This window comes from Phyllostomus discolor, chromosome 6 (genome assembly GCF_004126475.2).
Source record: "Phyllostomus discolor isolate MPI-MPIP mPhyDis1 chromosome 6, mPhyDis1.pri.v3, whole genome shotgun sequence".
NCBI classification, from domain to species: domain Eukaryota; kingdom Metazoa; phylum Chordata; class Mammalia; order Chiroptera; family Phyllostomidae; genus Phyllostomus; species Phyllostomus discolor.
Genome location: NC_040908.2, coordinates 37,638,569 through 37,663,530, shown reverse-complemented (window position 1 = coordinate 37,663,530; position 24,962 = coordinate 37,638,569). Strand labels below are relative to the sequence as shown.

General features: G+C 37.4%; 1 non-coding gene across 1 annotated transcript; it reads left to right on the top strand.

Annotated features, from left to right (window-relative positions):
- The first annotated feature begins 2,367 nt into the window (after positions 1–2,367).
- Positions 2,368–2,470, top strand: LOC114501072. The gene has a single exon (XR_003684846.1). It is a non-coding gene; the product is annotated as a U6 spliceosomal RNA (small nuclear RNA).
- Positions 2,471–24,962: the final 22,492 nt, after the last annotated feature.

The following is a 24,962-nucleotide window of genomic DNA, read 5'->3' as shown; positions in this document are numbered from 1 at the left end:
AGCTTTCCAAGGGAGCTTCGGGACAGCTTGTGTAGTCAGGTACAATTACCTATCCCTCCAGGAGAGCCAATTAGTTCACAAAGAGCTGGAGCAGAACAAATGTTTTGTATGTGATTTAGAATCCTAAAAAAGAAGGGAGAAGAAAGAAAAAAACAGCTTTGTTCTGTCTGATTCTTTTGTTCCTAATTTTATGATTATTGTTCCATTCACAGTGGTCCTCACATTTTCTCACAGATTTCTGAAAGATTTATAAGGAAATGATAAATCAGATTTACAGCTTCCTGTCTTTAAACTATGAAAATTGCCCTGTGCCATTTAAGTTCCAATTTCTGGACTAATTGCATGACTTTAAAGCTGGGAATATAAAGTTTGTTCTACTTTCTACATTTTGGAAACTTTTTCTCTAAATGATACAATAAATTTTAATCATAATGAAGTACTCCTTTAAAAAACAGGTGGAGGGCTGGATGGCAACTACTTCTGAAACTTGGCTTTACAGACAGAATCTGAGAATAAGAGATTCCTAGGTGGAAATATGCCACACCTACCCAAACATGTATTAACATAAGCATGATTGATTATGAAATGACAACTAAACTTTATGGATAATCAAAAAATAAGTGTGGTGTCCTTTGAATAAAAAGGTGATGAAACTGGCCCATCATCTTCGCATCCTGAGCCTAAGACCGCTTTCCTAGTAATAGGTATAAGGGGTATTGACATTTACACTCCCTTACTCATTTTCCTTTGTGATCAGTGATACTCATTTATGAGCTAGCTGCAGGATGTGGTCTGTCCATTAAATACCTTTTTCTTTACTGTTGTCTCTAAATACTATCTTAATCATGCAGGGATCAATAATTAGCCTCTGAAGCACAGTGTCCAACAGAATTAACTGCAAATGGAATTTAATGCACTCTAATACCAAATAAGCATCAAAATGAGGGGGAATAGAAATCAGTTATTCTTTTCAATGATGGAGACAACATTTAGAGATCCAGTTTCAAATCTTCTTTCAGTAAAATAAAATCATACATGGGGTGGGCAAAAGTAAGGTTGAGTAAAACACCAAGTCTTACTTGAGTAAAACACCAAGTCCATTCCTGTTTTATTATTTATTAATTATACTATTTTTCATACAAACAACTATACACCTATTTCTGCCTGCCCCTGTGTGTATATAGGACTGTATGGTAGCTATGAAATAAACTGGGACCAGAAGTTCAATGTAAAAAATGCATCAGGTGCCCTCTTTAGAAGAATATAAAAGAAATGTTTGAATCCTGTGTCTGAAAAGTGGTAAAATAAAACTGACAAAAAGATTTCCTCATTATTTAGAAATAAGTAATATAAAGTAATATCAGTTTCTGAACCTGAACTAAAACAGTAAAAACTAAAACATAATAAAAACAAAATAAAAACATTAGTCAGGTGGGTTTTACCTTAGTGGCTCTTAGTAAAAATAAAAGCAAGCAAAATATAACCAGAGACATTGAAATTAAGAACAGTCTGACAGTAACGAGAGGGAAGGTGGGAAGGGATAATGGGGGGAAGGGTTTTTAGGAACAACTGTAAAGGACACATAGACAAAAGCAAGGGGGTGTGGAAGCAAGGGAGGGAGGAGGGTTTGGCTGGGGTTGGAGGGGAATGGTGGGGAATAAATGCAGACAACTGTATTAAACAACAATAAAATAATTAAAAAATAAAATTTAAAAATATAAATAAATAAATAGGCTGTTTTTAGTAATTTGTAATAAAGTCAAAATTGCACAGAGAGAAGTAAGGACCTAATATGACCTACAGTAGGTGGAACCATAAACCTGCTTATGTGGAGGCGGAGGGCAGGAGCTGGGTGTGTGTCAGGGCCATGTACCTGAAAACTTCCTGGGGCCCATGTACCTGAAAACTTCCAGGCCTGGTGTTATCCCACGGACACAGGGAATGCCATGGAGGGGGATTCAGGTGGTCTCAGCTTCCCTGTGTAAAGGCACAATTGCATGGAGTGGGAGATAAAAGACCTTACTCTTTTGGGGTACTGCAAACTTTGCTTCTAGGTTAATGTTATGTGGAAAGGAGAAAATATCTGGCAAACTGGAAGGAGATAGGAAGGTGGAGCACAGCGAACTAAAGAGAGAGATGTCAGATGGCATTCTGCTGTCACATGATTTCCTCTCTCCCTTATTAATGTCAAGTAGTGTTGAGGCCACTCCATTTGGGTGTTAGACAGGAGTTGATATAGTTTCCAGTTCTAGCAATTTTGACTGGGAGAATGATCCTGCATGATTCAGGGATAAATTCACTATTTTAATTGGTAAGAGGCAAGCAGACTGTCCATTCTATCAGTGGTGAACATTTTAGTTTGAGTACTCGCTTCGGCAGCAAATATACTAAAATTGGAACGATACAGAGAAGATTAGCATGGCCCCTGTGCAAGGATGACACACAAATTCGTTAAGCATTCCATATTTTTAGAGAGAAAGAAGGAGCTCCTACCTTTTGCAACAGCATGGATAGAACTGGAGAGCATTATGCTAAGTGAAATAAGCCAGGAGGTGAGGGACAAATACTATATGATCTCACCTTTAACTGGAACATAATTGACAAAAGAAAAAAAGCAAGCAAAATATAACCAGAGATATTGAAAGTAAGAACAATCTGACAGTAACCAGAGGGGAGGTGGGAAGGGATAATGGGGGAATGGTTTTCAGGAACAACTGTAAAGGACACATGGACAAAACCAAAAGGGAGGGTAGAAATAATGAAGGGAGGGGGATTTGGCTGGAGTGGAGGGGAGCGGTGTGGGAGAAATGCAGACAACTGTAATTGGACAACAATAAAAAATTAAATTAAAAAAATTTAATTTGAGAATAAATGTTGTGAAAATGAGATCAAAACCATGAGTTCAATTGCTCTAGAGTCCTCTGTTTTGTTTCATGGTCACTGATGATGGCCTCATCCTATTCAGGTGATTCACACTTGTCACAAATCGTGCTCTAAGAATGCACTGGACAGGTCGTGTACATGCTTCCCTTTCACTGGAAAAGAGATTTAAAGTTGGTGTTAGTGGTATAATCCTGGAATATATTGATTACGTATTTATTAATGTGTAGTACCTACACATTACTTCAAAATATATCTTTGACAAGAGAAAATGAATTTTCAAAGAACCAGAGAAAATTCTAAAGACAATTTTTCTTCACAATCATTCTCTGAAAGAGATAGCAAGAGTTTAGTAAATTCTAAGGACATAGATAGGACTTATGAATAGACTATGACTTGAGGTTTACTTCAGTTATAAGGGGCTATCATCAAAAGTTCACCTGAAACCTATAGATACCAATTAAAGGTCACCAATAGACCTGACAGCTTTCTTATCCTCTTCTCACCTCCTTCTATTAAAAGTCTTCTATTAAGAGGAAGAGTAACTTCCTAAGGATTCAACTTGAAAGCTTTCACTCTAACAGAATAAAGTACATGATGATCTGATTTTTTCTAAATCCTAAGGGGCCTTAGAGCTACATGCTGAAGATACTAAGTACAAACAAGATTGCACAGGACATTTTAATGTTTGAAATATCAGTGTTCATAATAGATAACACTATAGCAAAGATTTTTAAACTGTGCTTTTATGAAGGAGTAGCAAGTCGGTGAAACCTAGAGAATCAATTTCTGAAAGCACCATTTCTAAAGCATTGAGAATATTCTTCTCTTTGGAAAATTGTGGCTGAAATCCATGAAGTACCTGCTTTTTACTCCAACGACAGCATAGAGCCTGCATTTTTACCCTCTGAGATGTGCCTGTAAGTGAGTCTTCCCATGAAAAGCCTCAAGAGAAAGAAAGAATGGAATTCCCAAACCTGATAGATGTGGGTGTTCAAATGAGAAAGTGAATAAAGTGTCAATCTCAAACCTAGAAAAGGAAAAAGGAATTAAAGAGTCAGAGGGAAGAGTGGTTATTCAAGTCTAAATGTTTACTGCTTCACGGTCCATTAAGGCGTCCTGGAAGGAGGCTTAGTGCAAAATAAATGTGTACTATTCTTAACAAAGAATGCCATTAATGCTGCAGGATGATCATTTCTTTTAAAAATCTATTGTTATATGTGGAATAATGTGTTTATTATTATTAACAGTGAAAACATGATACTCAGTCTTAAATTTATTTCTCCATGAATCCAAATTCATATCTCTAGAAAATTTTTCCTTATTTATAATCTTTATTTATAACATCTAGTAAGATCATCCCAAAGGTAAGAAATTCATCAAAAGGACATCTTTCTTTGTATCTAAATGACTTTTTTACTTTTTGCCTTCCAAATATCCCTATGTGTCTTTAATTATTTCATTAAAAATAAAAGGCTAAAATCATGCTTGATCAATAGAAGCTAATAAAAACCATAGCATTCTCAGGATGGCTCAATGGCTCCCTATCCATCAATTATTTTATACAAGCCCACTGTTTATTAGGCACCATGCAAGACACTGGGTTGATAATGTTGACCCAAACAGACATATTCCTTATCTGTCAAAAGTCACAGACTAATGGGAGAGATTATCCCATTCAGATTTTAATAAGTGCTTAGCAATGAAAAAGTACACAAATGTATCAGAGCATGTAATGGGGGACTAGACTAAGAATATTAAGGAAGAACTTTCTAAGGAAGCAGTATTTGAGCTATGGTCTGGAAGATAAGTGGGTATTCATGGGAGAACTATTAGAAGGAAAGGGTGGTGATTAGAAGAAGCTTCCAGGTATATATAACATTACATGGAAAGGAGAAAATATCTGGTAAACTGGAAGGAGCCAGTAAGGTTGAACTCACTGAACTAGAGGGCTAGAGGTCAGAGGTCAGGCCGGGGCAGCAGGCAGAATGCAGATGGTGAGGATCATGGGTTGTCTTTAGTGTGTTGGTCCTGCCCCAGGAGTAGCAAGCCATTACAAAGTTATAAATAGGCATGACCTGAAGAAATTAGACTTCTCAAGATATCACTGTCAGCTGTGGAGAATGAATAGGAATAAAGTATGAGTCAGATGAGTTAACCACTTAAAAGGTTGCCCTTCTATCCCACATTCTCTGTGCTAATTATAAACGCATGCCTGTTATTGCCTGGAGATGAACATGTCTATCCAAATATCCAGAACTGCCAGGTTTCAAACTGGCACGCTTTAGGCCCAATCTAAACTGTGAACTTTTTTTTTCCATGCATGATGTTGAAAAATTGTATTGATTTATTTACCACATCCATTTTACATAAAAAGATGAGCTAAGACTTTCTCTTGCTATGTTAGAAAATGTGGCCACAGGGGCCTGAGTATCCACATGGCGATACTCCCTGTATGGTGGCAGCCGGCTGGTGCTGAGAAGTGGCTGCCCTCCTCTAAGAGGAGGCGCCAGAACGGCAGTTTCCCAGTCCTTCCACTCTGTTGTCTTACGGCTGACCTGCATCACTCACCTGTCTAGTCCTGTAGGCATTTATATTTTTGGCCTTGTCAGTTCATTTTCACATAGTTTGAGTGGTGAACTTAGATTTTAAAATAAAAGTTATAATTTAGAAAATAATGTGATGGCAATAATTACCTGGAATTCTGTGTTTTCTGAATATAATAAGCTAACATACTAGTAAGATAATGAAAATGCATCTATGTGTAAAATCTAATGGGCTTGTTAATTGGTTCCCCCCAATAAGAGTAATACATTAAGAATTTTTTTTAAAAAATCTATACTGACTAAGCTAGAGTTGTCCCCAAATAATAAAGTGAAAAAAAATACAATGAGAATATGCAAATATATGGAGTTGGCATGTCAATCTTTTTGACTGACAGAATTGAAGTTAAGACACAGCATGTCATAAAAGCATATTGCTACCTTTAATATTATTCCTAGCTTCCATTTCTTTGGGTATGGAAAGTTATAGAAATTTCTTCAATATTGTGCCTTTTTCTCCCTTTTATTATTTTGCCCTTCCTAAAATGAAACTGGTGATGTCTATACATTTTCCTGAATATTAATATATTACACTCATGCACTCAGACACACACACATCAAGCATGGGATTACGTCACCTAGTCCCTCCCTGTTCTCACCATCTGTGCATCCTTGCACTGTCATCTGCAGTATGATTTTAGTTTTGTCCAATTTTACTTGTTTTGTCTCATATGTTTTGATTATTTCCTGTATGGTATATAAAAACAATAACTTTTATAGAGTTTTGGTGCACTTTTACTTCTTATCAATGTGTGTCATCTTTATTTCCTTTAGTTTGTCTCTGTCATGCACTCAAATTCGTCTGATGTCAAATATTACCACACCTGCTGTTTTCCTTTCTCCTCCTCCCCTTCATTTTGCTTCTTTCTTTCCTCTTCTCTCTATTTTAGCATACTTCTATTCTTTTTCTCATCACCTTATTCAACTTTTAGTGTCATTTTTCCTGGACCTCTCATAAAAAATTGTCCACTGACTTTCTCCCTGGCCAGGGTGGCACAGTTGGTTGGAGCATTGTCCTGTAAACTGAAGAGTCACTGGTTGGGTTCCTGGTCAGGGCAAATGCCTCTACTGCTGGTTGTGTCCCCAGCTGGGGTGCATATGAGGCAACCAACTGTTGTTTCTCTCTTACTCTGATGTTTCTTCCCCTCTCTTCCCCCTCTTTCTAAGATCAATAAGTGTAGGAGACCATTCTGCGTGGCATGGGCCCAGCTCCCATTCAGAGATGCAAAGGACCCACACCCGCGGATAGGTTCTTTAGTGGGGAATCAGGCCTGCAATGTGTCTAGGCCGCTTTGAGTCTTGCTCTTGCTAAACAATTCCCTCACCCTGAATTGAGGACATTTACTGCAAAGTAACTTCATAAAATTCATGCTAAAACTTCCAAGGATGAGTGTAACTGGTTCAACCACTTTTGCCTTTTCATTTGCAAATATCCCTCTTCTGTGATGTGATTAGCAGCATTGGCTCCTTTGTTTTCTGTAAAAGGTAACCACCTAAATCAAACCTGTGTATAGTAAATGAGGACCATCATGTAAAGTGCTGAGAAACCCAATAAAGGCGGGTCATGGCAAGGGCCAAGGCTTTTGCCTCCCTTGAGAGAAAAGCTACGCTGCCCTTTTTCCTCCACTGGACTTAGTAGCCTGTGTGAAATGTCGCATTTCATCCATAATGACACGGACACTGTGGGCCGGTGTCTGCATCAATAAGCAGTTCTGGGGTGAGGATATTTTTAAAAAAAAAATTTTTTTTCACTAACTTTCTTTAGTAACCAATCTAAGGATTTTTGTTTTTTTTTCCTTGAGGGCATATCCGTCATTCATATTAGAATGATCATTCATTCTAATGAATGTTTGGTGTTATTTCTGACAAACCATGAATTTTCTTTATTGTATTTCTCTTTTTCTTTCCAGATTTTTACTAGATTAATGACTTTTTTCATTCATGTGTTTCTCACAGAGTTTTGTTGGTTCTACATTTAACTTCTAGTCTACTATTGTAGGTGTCAGTACTAGTCACTGATGATTCCTTCCTATAAAGAGGGAGGATTCCACATCCTTGTCCTTTTGAAAATAGGCATGCGTATGTGACCTATGTGCTGCAGCATTCGGGAACCAGCACATGATGTCCCATTCTCACTCTCTCTCTTTTCCCCACTCTTCATTTGCAGAGCGAGCCTTGACATCTCATCCTGAGGTGGTGGCTTCCCGGATGATGCAGCCTTTGTGTACCTGGGTTTTTGAGCGGCTGTTAGGTTTAAGCCACTGAACTTTGGGCTTGTTTATTACCACAGGCCTCTTTCAGCTGCTACAGTGATTGCAATAAAAAACTTTAACCAACATATAAACTTACATTTTCAATGAAGGTTCAGAAAATAATCAGCTTTTGCAGGTTTTCCTTTTAGCCAGGTGAGACTTTTACTGCAATTTAATGCTTTTCTCTCATATTTTCCATCATCAAAACTTTTGTTGAAATCAGATTGAATTTTCCCCCACTGGCTTTTCTTCTTAATGTTATGCCTCATGGTTCTATGAATCTTTGTCTAAAAAACTCTATTAATTACCATATTATCAATAGTCAGTTTAGTAAGAGTTTTATAATGTCTTTGTTCATCACCAGGTTTTATATCTTAAATTTCTATTTCCTAAAATTTAATTTTAATTGAGCTGAAGGAAATTCTTGAGAATTGCAGAGGGTACATAGGCAGTAAAATATCTGAGGCTTACTATTCCTCAAAATATTTTTTGCCCTTATATTTGAATGGTAGGCAGGGGTTTTTGAATGGTAATTTTTTTAAATATAGGGATTGGATTTTTTTAAATTTTTATTTTTTATTCTATTTCAGTTATCCCAATTTTTACTCCTTCTTGCCCCCCTCCACCCAGCCCATCCCTATAGCCCACAATCAATCTCCTCTCCATTGTCCATGTCCATGTGTCATTCATACATGTTCTCTGACTGGTCCCTTCCCCTTCCTTCCACCATTCTCTCACTTCCTCCTCCCCTTCTACAGCAATCAGTCTGTCCCATGTTTCCATGTCTCTGGTTCTGTTTTTCTCATTAGTTTATTTTGTTCATTATATTCTAGTTATATAAGTGAGATTTGAGTTAGACAATTTCACTTCAGGGTTTTTGGGCAGTTACTTTCCACATTTAACTGAGAACGTATATGAAAGTCTGTATTTTTATTCTTTGCAGGTAACCTCACTTGTGTTCTACTTAAATTTGCAGTATTTTTCACTATTGGTGTTTATAGATTTTTAAATGGGTTCAACTTAATTCTTCTAAAGCATTCAATAGGCTCTTTTCAAACTGGCATATTGTCATTTTTTAAGTTTAGGAAAACTTGCTTCTATTATTTCCTTGACCATTTCTTTACTTTTTTATGTATCTGCTTCTAAAAATTATTCTTGTAAGTATTTGTAAGTACCTTTCTTTCATAAGTTTATTTCATTCTTTTTGCCTTAAGAACGAAAGGAGGTTGCTATTTCAGATTTCTGTTTTTCTTTAGCACATATAGTGAAACATTCAGCCCCCCACGTTTTTGGTTTTGATTTTGTTTTGTTTATAAATTATGATAATTTCTAATGTCCAAATTCTGATTGCTTCTTACTTACAGTAACCTTTTTTAAATAGAAGAGATATTCTTTTATGGTTTGGAGTAAGGCTCAGTGGGAAAATTAACATTTTATTCTGTGGATCTCTGGTTCCTCAGCACTATGGGCTTTTGCTGTCAGTTAGATTCCATCTGCATTTTATCTTCCAGACATTCATTGGATTTGATGACAGTATTTTTTGTAGCAGATATTCTGGTATGGTAACTGATTCATTATTATTTTCATATTTTGCTATCATTTCAGTGGATGATGGGAATTGGTGGATAAATTCATGTGTTTTCAGGTATTTTGTTCCAACCCAGAAACTTTAAATTTATAATATCTTCACAATCTAAAGTTGTTTGGGTATATAGGCCTCTTATACCTCATTATCATACATGGGTCAAAACTGTATTATGAGGTACTTAAAACTATAAGATGACTATGAAGTATAGTCTTGTTCAAATAATATTAAGTGAAGTTTTACTCTCTGCAGGGACAATGTTGAGGCAATGCTTTTCATGTTTATTCCTAATATTTTCTATCCCATTCTAGGCTATGAGATTTTCTTCACCCATTTTTATAGACCATAACCCCTAGCCCCTGACTCACTATTGGTAAGTATATTCTAAAACACCTTTTTGATTGTCTACTATCTGTATACTTTACATTTAGTTGGGAGAAAGGATTAGGTTAATATTTCCAATAATTGATATAAAGTTGCAAACATAGATAATGCACTATTTCTTTTCTCTGTGACATTTAATCTTTATATATACTGCCCCCTTTTTTTCCTAGAAAATCAATTGCGCTTTCAACAGGCAGTGTCTTGCCTTTTCTTTCCCACTAGTGATTGTGAACTCACTCTCATGCACTGGGAATGATGTGTCCAGTTCCATCAAACCTAGAGTTTGGGCCTGAGGATATGGTTCAGGAAATCGAACCTGTAATTTAGGTATCATCATTATCATATTGTAACACTCTGAATCTAATAGCAGTAGTGTGTTTACTTTTAGAAAGTATTTTTTATTTCCTCAAAAATGAAATTTAGCTTCAGGAAAAATAATTATGATGTAATGAAGATTTAGTCTAGTAGAATTTAAAAAACACTAAACTGATAGAAATCAAGAAAAAATTATTGAGTTTTTTTCTAGTACTAATTGATAACTTTGATGAGGAAGAAGGAAATTCTGCCATTGACCACAACACAAATAGTTCTCAATGATATTGCTGAGTGAGGTACCATATTTTTCAGACCATAATATGCACCTAGGTTTTAGAGGAGGAAAATAGAAAAAAAATTTGAAGCAAGAAATATGGTAAAATATTTAATAACATAAATAACATAATATTTCACCAATGTAAATGTAAACAGAACTCAACAGCAGCATTAACAACCATTATTCCTCCCAAATTTTGTGTGTGGGAGTGCACCTTATAGTCCAAAAAATAAGGTAAGTCATCCAGAGAAAGACAAATACTGTCTGATATCACTTATATGTGGATTCTGGACAACTGAACTTGTAGAGACAAAGAGTAGAATGGCAGTTGCTAGGGGTAAGTGTTAGAGGAATCAATGAAAGGTTGGTCAAAGGGTAAACACTTGCGGTTAGAAGATGGCTAAGTTCTAGAGATTTAATGCACAGCACTGATGATAGTTAATAATACATTATTGTGTATTTCCAAGTTGCTAAGAAACTAGATCTTAAATGTTCTCACTATAAAAAAAGAAATAATAATTATGTGCTAAAATGAAGATGTTAGCTAGAACTACAGTGGTAATCATATTGTGATGTATAAATGCATCAAATGAAAACATTGTACATACACCTTAAACTTATGTAATTTTACATGACATTTTATCTCAATAAAAGTGGTACTCACTAATTAAAGGATTTCCATGCAAAATTTTAATGGCTTTGAACAGGCCATTTGATCTTCATTCCCTCATCTTCAGACTCATGGGGGTGTGTCAGGGAAAGATGCTTTCCCCTGTGTAGAACTCACTGTGAATGGAATGGAATAACTAAAGAAGTCATATTAATTACTTTCTTCAATGGTTCAAGATTTCTAGAAGATTTGGGTGACAAAATGCATTGCATAATTATTTCCTCACTTGTGTTGAAAATCCCACTAAATGTCTGGCCAAGAGAATAAAGGTCCCTAACCTGAAGCTCTCAAATTAGTAAGGAGTACACAGAAGGTGGCAGGAATATAAACACAATTAAACAGGTGGATTATGCTTAGGAGACGCTGTGTTCTGAACACTGAAACCAGTGTTGAAATAACAAATGTCATGGAGGTGGAATGGGAAAATGTATGGAAGAATATAAAGTGAAATGTCCTGCCATGGAAAGACCTGAATTTCAGTTACCTTTTGTAGTATTATGTCTCATGATCTTCCTTATGATAATAAATTTCCATTCACTATCTTTGAAAACTCCTTTTACTTATAAACAAAAGTGGATTGTGGTAGTGATACTCAACTATTATATTTTTTATAATGCACAGAGAATAGAATTTATAGTCAAAAGACATTTTTTCCTCTACTACTTTTTTCCTTCTACTCACTGCTGGAAATGTCTTCCTCTGTCAGTGTGGCTATTAACAAGTCACTCCTCATGTCTCACTTTCTTTATCTATAAATGAGCATCACATTTAACCTGTCTATGCTCAGAAATGTGTGAAAATAAATAAATGACTATATGTGAAAGATGAACTGTGGAAACTATGATAACTTGCTTAAGATGGAAGAAAGTATTATTTAGTCTATAACTATAATTCTAATATTACCATCATAATGTAGTAATAATTGTTATATTTTATGTGACAGATTCAGAACAATTTCCCTTTTTGGGTTGCTGGAACTATCCAGTTCATTCCTGGACTAATGAATCAAAAGTAAAATGTCCGATCAACAGAGTTCATGCATAGACATGGGACAAGAAAAGAGGAGGTGAATCCATCACAAAGAAGTGTTGGGACAAACTCTCAAAATGAGAAAAAGCTATTTATAACCAAGACAAAAGTAAGCAGAATCAATTACCTTCAACAAATCATGTTAGAGGTAAACTCTCTTTTCTCCATTGTAAGTAGGCCAAACCTGGTAATAGAGATGATGAAAGAAATATGTAGACTTGTAACTTCTGGATCACCCTCTTCATAAATTTATATCACCTCCTCCCCCATACTTTTTTTTTTTACCTAAGGTTTCTAAACTCTGAGCTGCTTGGACAAAATCAGCATGAAGCTTTATGATCACACATCACTCTATCCTTGGGGAATGTAACAGATTACCTGATCCAACTACATCTGACAAGATGTTCAGAAAATAAAAGCTTATGGAGGTATCGTTGACTTCTAAGCTGAGGTCTAAGCTGGCATGGAATAAGTGAGGGAAGCATATCCACAGACAAATCTACTGCAGACTTTTAGGTGTTAGTGGCCCCAGTTCCCAGACAGAAGTTTTGGGTCTGGGTCTCAAGTAACAATGCTCTATCTGACAATTATGCTATTTCTTTGATTTTCAGTTTCCTTATCTGTAGAATGGTTAACACCTGCTCTTTCTCCTAAGGTTTTGTGGCATGCAATTGAAGTCATATACACATGTGAGAATCCACACACAAGTGTTATTTTAATTTGTTTTTATGTAAGTGTGTGTTCTGCCTTATACAAAATGTTTCTTTCTGGTAAGAACATGTATGTAAATAACATGTGCCTAGGGCAATGTATAGCCCATGGTGTTTGTAAAATGTTTGTTAAATCTTTGTTAATTGTGAATAAAAATACATGGTTTGGGAGAAGTAACAATAAAATGCATTTATCAAACTGTGAATTTCTCCTTTCATTGTAGCCATATCCTTTTTTTTCTTCTTGCATCTCTACTGCCACTTCTGAAAATGTTGAAAACCTTCACTTGTATTGCGTCCTTTTCCTCCCTTCTGAGGGAGGAGCCAAAGCTGCTTCTTTCCTTTACTGGTGTCATCAATTTCTTTCTCCCTCTACATTTATTTCTCTCTGGTGTTTTCAGATTTAGTACAACCTTTCTATTTCTGTAGGTTACTATTCATCACCATTTTTCCAGGTATCATTTAATCCCTTTTCTTTCCCTGAGAAAGTTTAATTTGTTGATTGTGTTATTTAAAACAAATTCTTCTATTTCCTCTACTCTAAACTTTTTAATGCGTTTCGATTCCCCTTCCATTATTACATTGAACACAACTGTCCTCATAAGGCCCACAGTGAATTCTCTCTGGACACACTCATGGTCCTCCTTTCCATCTCATTCTCCTGACTTTTCCCACTGCCTCCTACTTCATCAGTTCCTTTGTGCTCATTACTCTTTTCTCACTTAACTTTGATGATGTCATACTTTTTTGCTTCTCGTACATTTCAAAATGAATGTGTCTCTTGTTGAGGTTTTACCTACCTGCCTTTCCCAGTAGCAGTGATTCCTTCAGCTTCAATTGTGCTTTCTCCTATTTCTATTATACCCTCACCTCACCCAAAACAAACAAATCAACAAACAAACAAACAAACAAAAAACCTGATGTGGGTTTTGTTATTACAAGTACACAGACAGATGATATCCAAATCTCCATTCTCTCTAAGAATGTTTCCTCTTCTGATCAACATCTCACTTCTTTAAAATATTCCTAGCATGTTAAACCCAACAAGTCAAAATAATTTATTGACTGAGAAGGCACAATTATAGGCTTCCCAAAGATGAGAAACAAGAAAAGCTTCATTGCATTAATGCCAAGTTATCCATTACTAAGTGTACCTGTTTGCAGAGTTTGGTACAACTGAGTGGTTTCACGGAGGTATGAGGAGGAAGGAAAAGGAGAATTCTAAAGGTGTTGGCCTTCCTTTCCTTTCCCAGCACGTCCTTCAGCACAGAAGAATGTATAATTCTATTTATGTGGAATTCAAGAACAGGTAAGACAAACTATGGTGATTGTAGCTAGAACAGTGAGAATATTGGCTGGCGAGGGATACAGCCTTCTGAGGTGCTGGATGTGTTCTATACAGGTATAAAAGGTCATCAAACTATATAGTAAAGCTATATGAACTCTACTGTATGTAATACCTCCATTTTAAGGTATTATAACTTTAAAAAGTTTTTTAAAGTTTCTGCACATAGTATATAATGATGTGGTTGAACAAATAAATATGACACCAGTTAATGAGGACAGAAAGAAAATGCTGATGGAAAGTACTATGTAGTGAAAAGATTTTCCTAGGACCAGATCTTTACTTACATAATATTTTGCCATCAGAGATTTGACCAAGTACTAACAAAATTAAGTTAGATGAAGTCAGCTTGGTGAATTAAATAAGTTTGAATATAGGGCTTTGAATATAGAATAACTTTTTACAGTAAGTCCCCACTTAACATTGTAGATAAGTTCTTGGAAACTGTGACTTTAAGTGAAAGAAGTAAAACAAAAGCAATTTACCATAGGCTAATTGAAATAAAAAAGAGTTAAATTCTTACAGCATATTTCTGGTCTCAAAAACATCATCAAAGTTCTAAATAAAAATTCCCAAATGCTTCTAACATTAAACATTAAAATAAATGTGAGCTTTACATACATTGCAGAAAGATTAATAACAACAAGTAAGAGCATCATTTTCCAACCCACTTACTCCATCCAGTCCAGGGTCAGAGGTGGCCAGAGCCCATCCCTGCAGTTCAAGGCACAAGGTGGAAGTCTACCCTGGACAGGATGCCCTTCCATTGCAGGACACTCTTACCCACACTCACTCAGACTGGGACAGCATAGACACAATCCAGTGGACATGCACACCTTCGGGATGTGGGAGGAAACCAGAGAACCCTGAGGAAACCCACACAGACATGGGGAGGACATGGAAACTCCACACAGACAGTGGTCCAGCTGAGAATCGATTTTTTTTTCTCATCAACATTACAATGAAATGATATTGAACAAAACAACATTAGTTGAGGAACTGCTGTATAAATGATATTGTTTTAAATCTAGTTCTGGGAACATAATACTTCTAACTTTATTTAAATATGCCCTTGAGATTATGAGTTGGTGGTGGGTCAGAATTTCTCTGGCAATATATCCTTTAGGAGAGAATAACAAGACACTCATCAATATTGATTTATTTATAGAACAAGAAAATATATCAAATGTGCAGAAACCTCTGAAGAGAAAGGGAAAAAAAGTGAAGTGTACAAAAGTGTCACAAAGTGATGTAATTTGGTGCCCATGTTATTGGAATATTCTAACAGGACCTGTCTTGACTGCCAGGCCCTTGAAAAGTTGTAATCAAGGTGTCAGGTGGCTTGGCTCTTAGAGGAGGCTCAGGGAAGAATCTGCTTTCAAGTTCATTTAGATCATTAGTGGGATTCACTTCTTTTTTTTTTTTTTGAACTTTATTTATCGTTGACACTATTACGATGTCCCTCATCTCCCCCCATCCCCAGCCTTTGCTCACCTCCACTTAGTCCCTCCGCCCCCTTTCCCTCTGGCTATCACTATATCGTGTGTGTGTGTGTGTGTGTGTGTGTGTGTAATGTTTTTTGGCTAATCCCTTCATCTGCTTTCATCCAGTTCACCTCTTCTCACTTGTAGAACTGGGGTCCTCCTTTCTTTGCTGAATGTCAGTCAAGGGCTAGTCTTTGCTTCTACACAATGTCTGCCTTCATTCTCATGCTTTCCCAGGAGCCCCTGACCCCATTCCAGCAAATGTGGGGCAAATCTTTCTCACTGTTGGAATCTTCTGATTTCCCCTTCTGCTACATCTCACTTGCCTCCTTCTACTCTAGCTGATGAAAAGGAGCTTCAAAAATTATTTTTTATGCTATTACAGTTGTCCCAATTTTTCTCTCTTTTACCCTCCACCCAGCCAGCCCCCCACTCCCATAGTCAATCTCCACACCATTGTCCATGTTCATGGGTCATGTATGTATGTTCTTTGACTAGTACCTTTGCCTTCTTTCAACCAGTCCCCACAAAAACAGCTGTTAGTCTTACGGCTGTCAGTCTGTCCCATGTTTCTATGTCTCTGATCTCTATTTTGCTCATTAGATTCTACTTATAAGTGAGATCATATGGCATTTATCTTTCACCAACTGGCTTATTTCACTTAGCATCATGGTTTCCAAGTTCATCCATACTGCCCAAGGGCTCCTGTGATTGATGTGGCCCACCTGGGTAATGTAGGATCTATACCCTATCTTAGTGTTCCTAAACATAATTGCATATGTGAAGTCCTTTATTAATTTAAAGTAATACACATGCATATGTATAGGTCCCAGGAATTAGGACATAGATATTTCTTTTTGTTGTTGTTGTTCAAGTGCAGTTTTCTGCATTTTCCCCTCACCACTCCCCCCAGCCCCAGCCATCACCACCTCTCTTCCCTGATTCCACCCACCCTTGATTTTGTTCATGTGTCCTTTATAGTTGTTCCTGAAATCCCTTCCCCCTTTTCCCCCCATTATCTCTTCCCACCTCCCCTCTGGTTACTGTCAGATTGTTCTTAATTTCAATGTCTCTGGTTATAGTTTGCTTGCTTGTTTGTTTTGTTGATTAGGTTCCACTTAAGGTGAGATCATATGGTATTTCTCTTTCACCACTGGGCTTATTTCACTTAGCATAATGCTCTCCAGTTCCATCCATGCTGTTGCAAAGGGTAGGAGCTCCTTCTTTCTTTCTGCTACATAGTATTACATTGTATAAATGTACCATAGTTTTTTGATCCATTCATTTACTGATGGGCACTTAGGTTGCTTCTAGTGCTTGGCTATTGTAAATTGTGCTGCTATGAACATTGGGATGCATAGGTTCTTATGGATTGGTGTTTCAGGGTTCTTGGGATATAATCCTAGCAGTGGAATTGCTGGGTCAAAAGGCAGTTCCATTTCTAGTTTTTCTGAGCAAATTCCATACTGTTTTCCACACTGGTGGCACCAGTCTGCATTCCCACCAACAGTGCATTGGGGTTCCCTTTTCTCCACATCCTCTCTAGCGCTTGTTTGTTGATTTGTTTATGATGGCCACTCTGACTGGTGTGAAGTGGTATCTCATTGTGGTTTTGATTTGCATCTCTCTGATGGCTAGTGATGCTGAGCATCTTTTCATATGTCTCTGGGCCCTCTTATAGGACATAGATATTTCTGAGAGACCATTACTTGGTTTACCATGGTAACACCCTTAGACCCTCATGAGAAAGTCCGAAAGGCATTGATATTTCCAACTTAAAGATGAGGGAAATCAGGATGGCAGAAACTGAAGTGGCATGCTGGAGCTGAAACAACCATTTAATAATGACTGTTCTGCAATTTGAACCTTGTGATCCTGAATTCCAGAACAATGGTTTTTCCTACCAAAGCAAGCTATCATTCACTTTAATAAAACACTTATAGTCTCTTTAGCAATAGCATTTAGATTTTGTACAATGACAAATGAAGAAGCAAAAAGTCAGCAAAATAGCTGCCATTTGTAAACATTCAAATATTTATATTCATTCATTAAAAGACTATATTAGAATATTTCACTAATTTTTTGACTTGTTTCTCCAGATCTTTTACATTGTTTCTATCTAATCTGAGCTTGGGTGTTTACCAAAGTGAGTCACAAAAAGGAAAGCCCCAATTAGTATTATCCAAAGAGAAATGTCCAGTGCAAAACCTTTGTGGTTTGCTGAAATTTCAATGTTGATACTTTTCATAACTGTGCTAAAAAACCTCTGTAGCAGTTATTTATATTATCTTATAAACCCTATTGTACAGTTGTGGCATGCAGTCCCATACTTTACAAGTGTAGTAGTACACTTAGGAGAACGTGTAAAACTTTATACTGGTACATCAAATTAACCTTGCACTACTGTGCTCAAGTGAAGCATGCTTTGAATTTTTCAGTAATTCTTCAGGACATGGAGGGAAACCAGGTCACTACAGGGACTCTTTAGGAGACAAGGAGATATGGAATTCCTGAAAGAAACAAATTTACCTCAGAAGGGCTTTAACAGAAGACAGATAAGCTGATCCTTTAGTTTCTCCAGTTTTTCCCTCTTCCCTTAGGTTCTCCTCTTTTTCTCCTGTTTGCACCCTGGCTCTGCTCTGCTTGCTTCTTGATTCATTTTCCTAAAACCTCCGATTTCCCTCCCTAATTCTTACATGAAATCCATGATAAGAATGATTAACTAGAAAAGTATATAGATAGAGCATGTGTTTAAGCCCATCTATGGCAGAGAATGTGATCACCAGATATTCCCACTACTCTCTTACTTCCCTGTTTTTCTTTCATTTATTTATAGATTGGGGCCATGAGATTACGTCTAGCCATTGGACCATGAGTGGGTGTGAAATGTGTCTCTTCACCAGGTTAAGGCAGTTAAGAGCCAATGTGCCTCTTCTACCTCCTCCTCTACTAGGGGGGTCCTAATGCCTATGAGTTTAAATGGTGAAGCTACAAGATGGAAGAGGGTTGCTCAACCCACATTGGATTTTAAGTGGGAAAAAACAAGACCAAAAATTTTTATGTATTAAGGCTGAGATTTGGGATTTCATCTTGCCTATGACAACCAACTCAGATTGGTGGCAGAAATGGGGGAATGAATTAAGCTTCAGAGACAGACAATAAGGAAACATATTGGAGGCTGCAAAAAATGGCAATCCTTGTTCTACAGTGATAAATTACTTAGAAAACTGTCATCAGAAGTAATTTGGGAAACAGATTATGCTAGTGGTACTGAGCTGGTGACTCCAGGTCAAGGTATTAGAGAACGTCTGTAGTGCATCTTAGACCATGTATGCTGGGTTATTATAAGAATGAGATTAGCTCAGAAAAAAATCTCTGGTTTGTAGCAGGAATGACAAGAAATGCAAGGTTCAGAAGTGTGGGCTTTGCAGGGTTGGAAATAATACTAATAAAGGCCTTGAGGATCAACGTTCAGTAAAGGTAGCAGGAAGATAAAATGGTCAAAAAATCAAAATAACTTTAAGCCTTCCCATTTAGTTATAAGAGCCTTAAAACAGCTTCTATTGTTTCAGAAAGAAGATGTATTAATTGTCTGCTAAAACCACACCCCAAATTTTATAGTATGTAAATCATACCTCAGTGAAGCTGTTAAAATCCCAAAACACCCATTTATTTGTCCCATACTTTCCATGGGTCAGGATTCCGGGCATGGCTTAGCTGGATCCTCTGCTCAGCGACTCACAAAATGCGATCAAGTGTCAGCTGGTGCTTTCGTCTCATCTGATTTTGGGATTCTCTTCTAAGACCACACGGTGTTTGTAGGATTCATTTCCTTCCATCTGCAGAACTCATGGAAACTTACTTCTTCAGGGCCAGCAAGTGAGAGGCAGTCACTTCTGCCTCAAGTGACTGACTTGTTGACTTGCTTTTGAAGGCTAAACTTATTAGGATAGGCTCACCCAGGATGATCTATCTTTTGATTAACTCAGAGTCAACTTATTAGGGCCTATAATTGCATCTGTAAAAATTCATTTACCTTTACCATATAACATAATCTCAGAAATGAGATCCCACACATTCAGCTGTCTCACTCCCACTGTGGAGAGGGTATTACCTAGGCCATGGACACCAGGGGTGGCAATTTTGGGGACCATGTCACAATTCTGTTTACCACAGAGATAGAGAGAAATAGGGAGAAAGAATGTGGAAGATGCTGAGTTTACAAAATTAGGAAACAGCAAATCTGAGAACAGTATCTTGAAGTTTTAGTGTGAAAACTGGCAGACACATATTACTAGAACAAAAAGATTAAAAACCTAGTAAATTTTTAGGAAAATGAATTCTCCATAAGATTCTTACTTCAGCCATGACTGGTGTGGCTTAGTGGACTGAGTGTCAGCCTGTGAACCAAAGGGTCTCCCATTCGATTCCCAGTCAGGACACATGCCTGGGTAGTGAGCCAGGTCCCCAGTGAGGGGTGCACAATAGGTAACCGCACATTGATATTTCTCTCCTTTCCCTTCTGCCTAAAAGTAAATAAATAAAGTCTTTAAAAAAACCTTTCCCCTGGCTGCTGTAGCTCAGTGGATTGAGCGCGGGCTGCAAACCAAAGCATCGCAGGTTCAATTCCCAGTCAGGGCACATGCCTGGGTTGCAGGCCACGGCCTCCAGCAACCGCACATTGATGTTTCTCTCTCTCTTTCTTCCTCCCTTCCCTCTCTAAAAATAAGTAAATAAAATCTTAAAAACTTTCCTCAGATTTTAAAAGACTTGGACTGTTTCAAATTTAAAACAACCTTTGAGCCCATATCTTCCAAAAGCCAGAGGTGGGCTAGAAAACTGTGTGCTACTAAGGAGGGCCTCTTCCATTATGACTGTCAAAGATGCAGTCAAGGGAGACAATGAAAAAGAAAAATCCTAGGGGCCACAGAGAACAATTGGCAAAGAATTTTCTTCCAAAGTAGAATCAGGCTCTAGTCAAAGAACCTGCCCATTCCCAGGGTAGAATTTAAACTAGTGACTATGTTTCCCATTTGCTATGGGCTGAACTGTGTCCCCCACCAAATACAAATGTGGAAGCACTAACTCCCAGAACTTCAGAATGCGACTGCATCTGAACAGCGGGACTTTAAAGACGTGGCTGATTTGAAGTGAGGCTGTTAGGTGGGCCCTAATCCAATCTGACTGGTGTCCCTTATGAAGGGAGGAAATTTGGACACAGACACCAGGGATATATTCATATAAAGTGAAGACCACATGAGGATACAGCAAGAGATTGGCTAAATGCAAGTGGAGAGGGAGCTCAGAGAAAGTTGAATTGCTCACACCTTGATCTTGAACTTCTAGTCTCCAGAACTGTGAGAAAACGAATTTTTCTTGTTTAAACCACCCAGTCTGTGGCATTTTGTTACAGTGGCCAAGCAAAATAATATACCATTCTTCAACTTTTTATTGTTTAGCTGTCTTGTTACTGTTCCTGCTCTCATTTGTGCTGGTGGAGTGGTAGGGAAGGGCTTAGATGTAAAGGTTTTTTATTTTGTTTTCCCTTTTAGTGAATAGGTCTTTAGACAAAGAGAAACCACATCTGGACCAGATGGAGAATTCTGGCACTCCTGGACTTTAAGTTGGACAGAATGACTTCATGAGACTTTGTAATATCTCCCTTGGGGAGACATTGGCTGTGTTCTGTGTGTAGGGAGGAGGAAGAAAATGGATACTGGGTGACAAGAAGTGTGAATTGTGGCAGTAACAACAAAATTCACCAATTTTCCATGTGCTCCTAAATTTCCTAGCTAAATTATTTTTTTGCTCCAACAGGTCTTTTTATTGTTCTCAAATTTCATCTCTATTTCCTTGTGAGAGGGTTAGACATTCCTGCCTGTGGCAGTGGGACTTGGAATGCCCCCTCCCAGAGAGGCATGTACAGCTCTGCCATGCCACTGGCTTCAGAGAAAGGAACCTAGGTAGAGATGATGGTGTCAATTTTGAGCAGAAGCTTAAAGAGTCACTTATTCTTTCATTCTTTGATCTGAATCCATAAAGAGGACTAGCATGAAGAAAGGTATTTCAAGTAAGGTGAATAACATGAGCAGAATTTGAAATATAGTACTCAGCAAACATTACAGGTACAGTCAACAGAACTGACTGGCAGGATAGAGTAATTATGTGGGGTTATTTTTATACACACTGTAAGTATATATACACAAACAAATTTTCCCAGGAAAGTGGCTGTTATGTATCAGGCCTTATGCTGGTAGATGTGATAACAGTTTATCAGTTCCAAACTAGACAAGACGTCGTAGTCAGAGTGATCTGAAAAGGGACAGCCAATAGAGCTATCGATGGGAATTTTTTTTTCATTTAAGTAAATTTTATTGATTACGCCATTACAGTTTTCCCAATTTTTTCTCCCCTCTATCCCCTCTCTACCCTGCACCCACCTGCCCTCCTGCAACCCCCACCCTCACTTCATGTCCATGGGTTGTACATGTAAGTTCTTTGACTTCTCTATTTCCTGTATCATTATTAACATCTCCCCATCTATTTTATTTCTACCAATTATGCTTCTTACTCCCTGTACCTTCTGCACTGAAAACCCTCCATGTGACCTCCATTTCTCTGGTTCTGTTCCTATTCTAGTTGTTTGTTTAGTTTTTAAATTTTTTTTAGGTTCAGTTGTTGATAATTGTGAGTTTGTTGTCATTTTACTGTCCCATAGTTTTTGATCTTCTATTTCTTAGATGAGTCCCTCTAACATTTCATATTATAAGGGCTTGATGATGATGAACTCCAGCACTTTATCTGCCCTTCCATTCTAAATGAGAGCTTTGCTGGATAGAATAATATTGGATGTAGTTCCTTGCCTTTCATGACTTGGAATACTTCTTTCCAGCTCCTTCTTGCCTGCAAGGTCTCTTTTGAGAAATCAGCTGACAGTGTTATGGGCACTCCTTTGTAGGTAACTGTCTCCTTTTCTCTTGTTGCTTTTAAGATTCTCTCCTTATCTTGAATCTTGGGTATTGTAAGTATGATGTGTCTTGGTGTGTTCCTCCTTGGGTCCAAATTCTTTGGGACTCTCTGAGCTTCCTGGACTTCCTGGAAGTCTATTTCCTTCACCAGATTGGGGACATTCTTTATTATGTTCTCCTTCATTATGTTTTCAAATAAGTTTTCACTTTCTTGCTCTTCCTCTTCTCCTTCTGGCACCCCTATGATTCAGATGTTGGAATGTTTAAAGTTGTCCCAGAGGTCCCTAAGCCTTTCCTCATTTTTTTGAATTCTTGTTTCTTCATTCTGTTCTGGTTGAATGTTTATTTCTTCCTTCTGCTCCAAACCATTGATTTGAGTCCCAGTTTCCTTCCCTTCACTCTTGGTTCCCTGTACATTTTTCTTTATTTCACTTTGGGTAGCCTTCATTTCTTCCTTCATTTTGCAACTGAGCTTAATAAGTTCTGTGAGCATCCTAATTACCAGTGTTTTGAACTCTGCATCTGATAGGTTGTCTACCTTCTCATTGCTTAGCTCTTTTTCTTGGGTTTTGATCTGTTCTTTCATTTGGGCCATATTTCTTTGTCTTGGTGCACCTGTTGTGTTGTAAGGGGGCACAGCCTTAAGTATTCTCCAGGATGGGTCAATCTTCTTTGCTGCATTGTGGTGCTATATGTGGGGGTGAGGTCAGAGAAGGAACACTGCCTCTTGCCCTGTGTCCTTTCTGCTCAGTTTCCATCTCTGCCTCTGCTACCAGTCTGGGTGAATGTTTCTTTAACTTCTTGGTTGTCAGAGTTACATGCAGTTTGATTTTCTGGCACTTCTGGTTGTTTATTTTTCTTAAATTGGTTGTTATCCTTTTTTTGGTTGTGCAAGAAAGTGCAGCATTTCTACCAATGCCTCCATCTTGGCTGGAACTGTCAATGGGAAATTTTAAAGCAGGTGATCTGAGGAAGCACCGGTACACTTATAATCTGGTTTTGCTTACAATTCAGGATATAAAGAGTATCCAAGGAAATTATAGTCAGCACAATATTTTTCTTCAAATTAGAAATTATATGTCTTTTATTGCTCTACTTGATATGTCTTTGTTTTTAAATTTGATACATGATTGCTGAATTCACATTATGTGGTTAAGAAATGCTTTTTCATATAAATACTGGTCAACTATTTCCAGAGTATTTCTGCTGTCACTTTTAGTTGGGAAACCTTGAGCAAGTTACTAAATTCTTGCTAAACCTCAGTTTTCTCACGTGTAAATTGGCTTTAATAACAGCCAATTTCTACATTGCAGAAGTTTTTCTAAAAATAAATTTGCTAGAATAGAAGAATGAAAAACACTTAGCACCATACCTAATATATGGTAGGCATTGCTACCTCTCCTCTCTTTTTCTTATACCTCCTCCTTCTTCATCTTTGATAAAAAGGAACAGGGAAGAGGGTACTGTTTTGCTGTTTTACTTATTCATCAAACACATGAATTAAGGAGCCAATGTTTTTCCTGTCCTCAAATATTTTTCTATCCAAATGCTCCTGAGAACTTTCATGAATTTCTTTGCTTTTTATTCTTTGTCCACACATAGCCAAAGTGTCTGTGCTTAATTATATGATACCCACCACCCCCAAACACATACATAAAACTAACCATTATTTATCTAGTATTAACAACTGGAATAAAAGATATGATGTTGAGTAGGAAAGAAAAAGAAACGTGGAGTTAGTGACCCTACACATAACTGTAACTATAAACACCTCCACGAGACAGATGTCATTAAGAAGGAAGATATGAATGTTGACATAATTAATGGCAAACATTATCTGTTACCTTTATATAGCCATGGGTATTGTCTAAAACCATAACAGTTTCTTTTTTTTTTTTTCATTTAGAGCAGGTGTCAGCAAACTATAGCCCACAGGCTAAAGCTGGCCCACTGCCTGTTTTTGTAAATAAAATTTTATTGAACATAGCCACCTCATTTCATTCTTGTTATTGTCTATGGCTGCTTTTTGCCATAATGGCAAAGTGAGTTCTTGTAACAACACCATATGGCCCACAAAGCCTAAAATGTTTACTAGCTGGCCCTTTACAGAAAGAGTTTGCCGACTCCTGGCTTAGAGGAATGACTATGTATGAGCAGAAAATTATTATTTACTTAACCTTTAGGGCAAACTATGCCTACTACACAAACTTTGCTTTTGGTGAAAAGACAGTCTGGAGAGGGGAAAAAAGCCCATTACCAAACAGCAATTGGGGTCCTGCTGCCCACTACAAAATGCCAGAGGCAAAGATTTGGTGAGAAAGGAAAGGAGTCTTTATTCAAAGACTTCACAATTTTGGAAAAAGAGCTTTCTACGTTCATTAGTCACTTAAGCCCATCAATGAAGGCCAAACTCTTTAACTCTTTAGTTACAGCTTTACTCACTTAAGCGCATTAATCAGG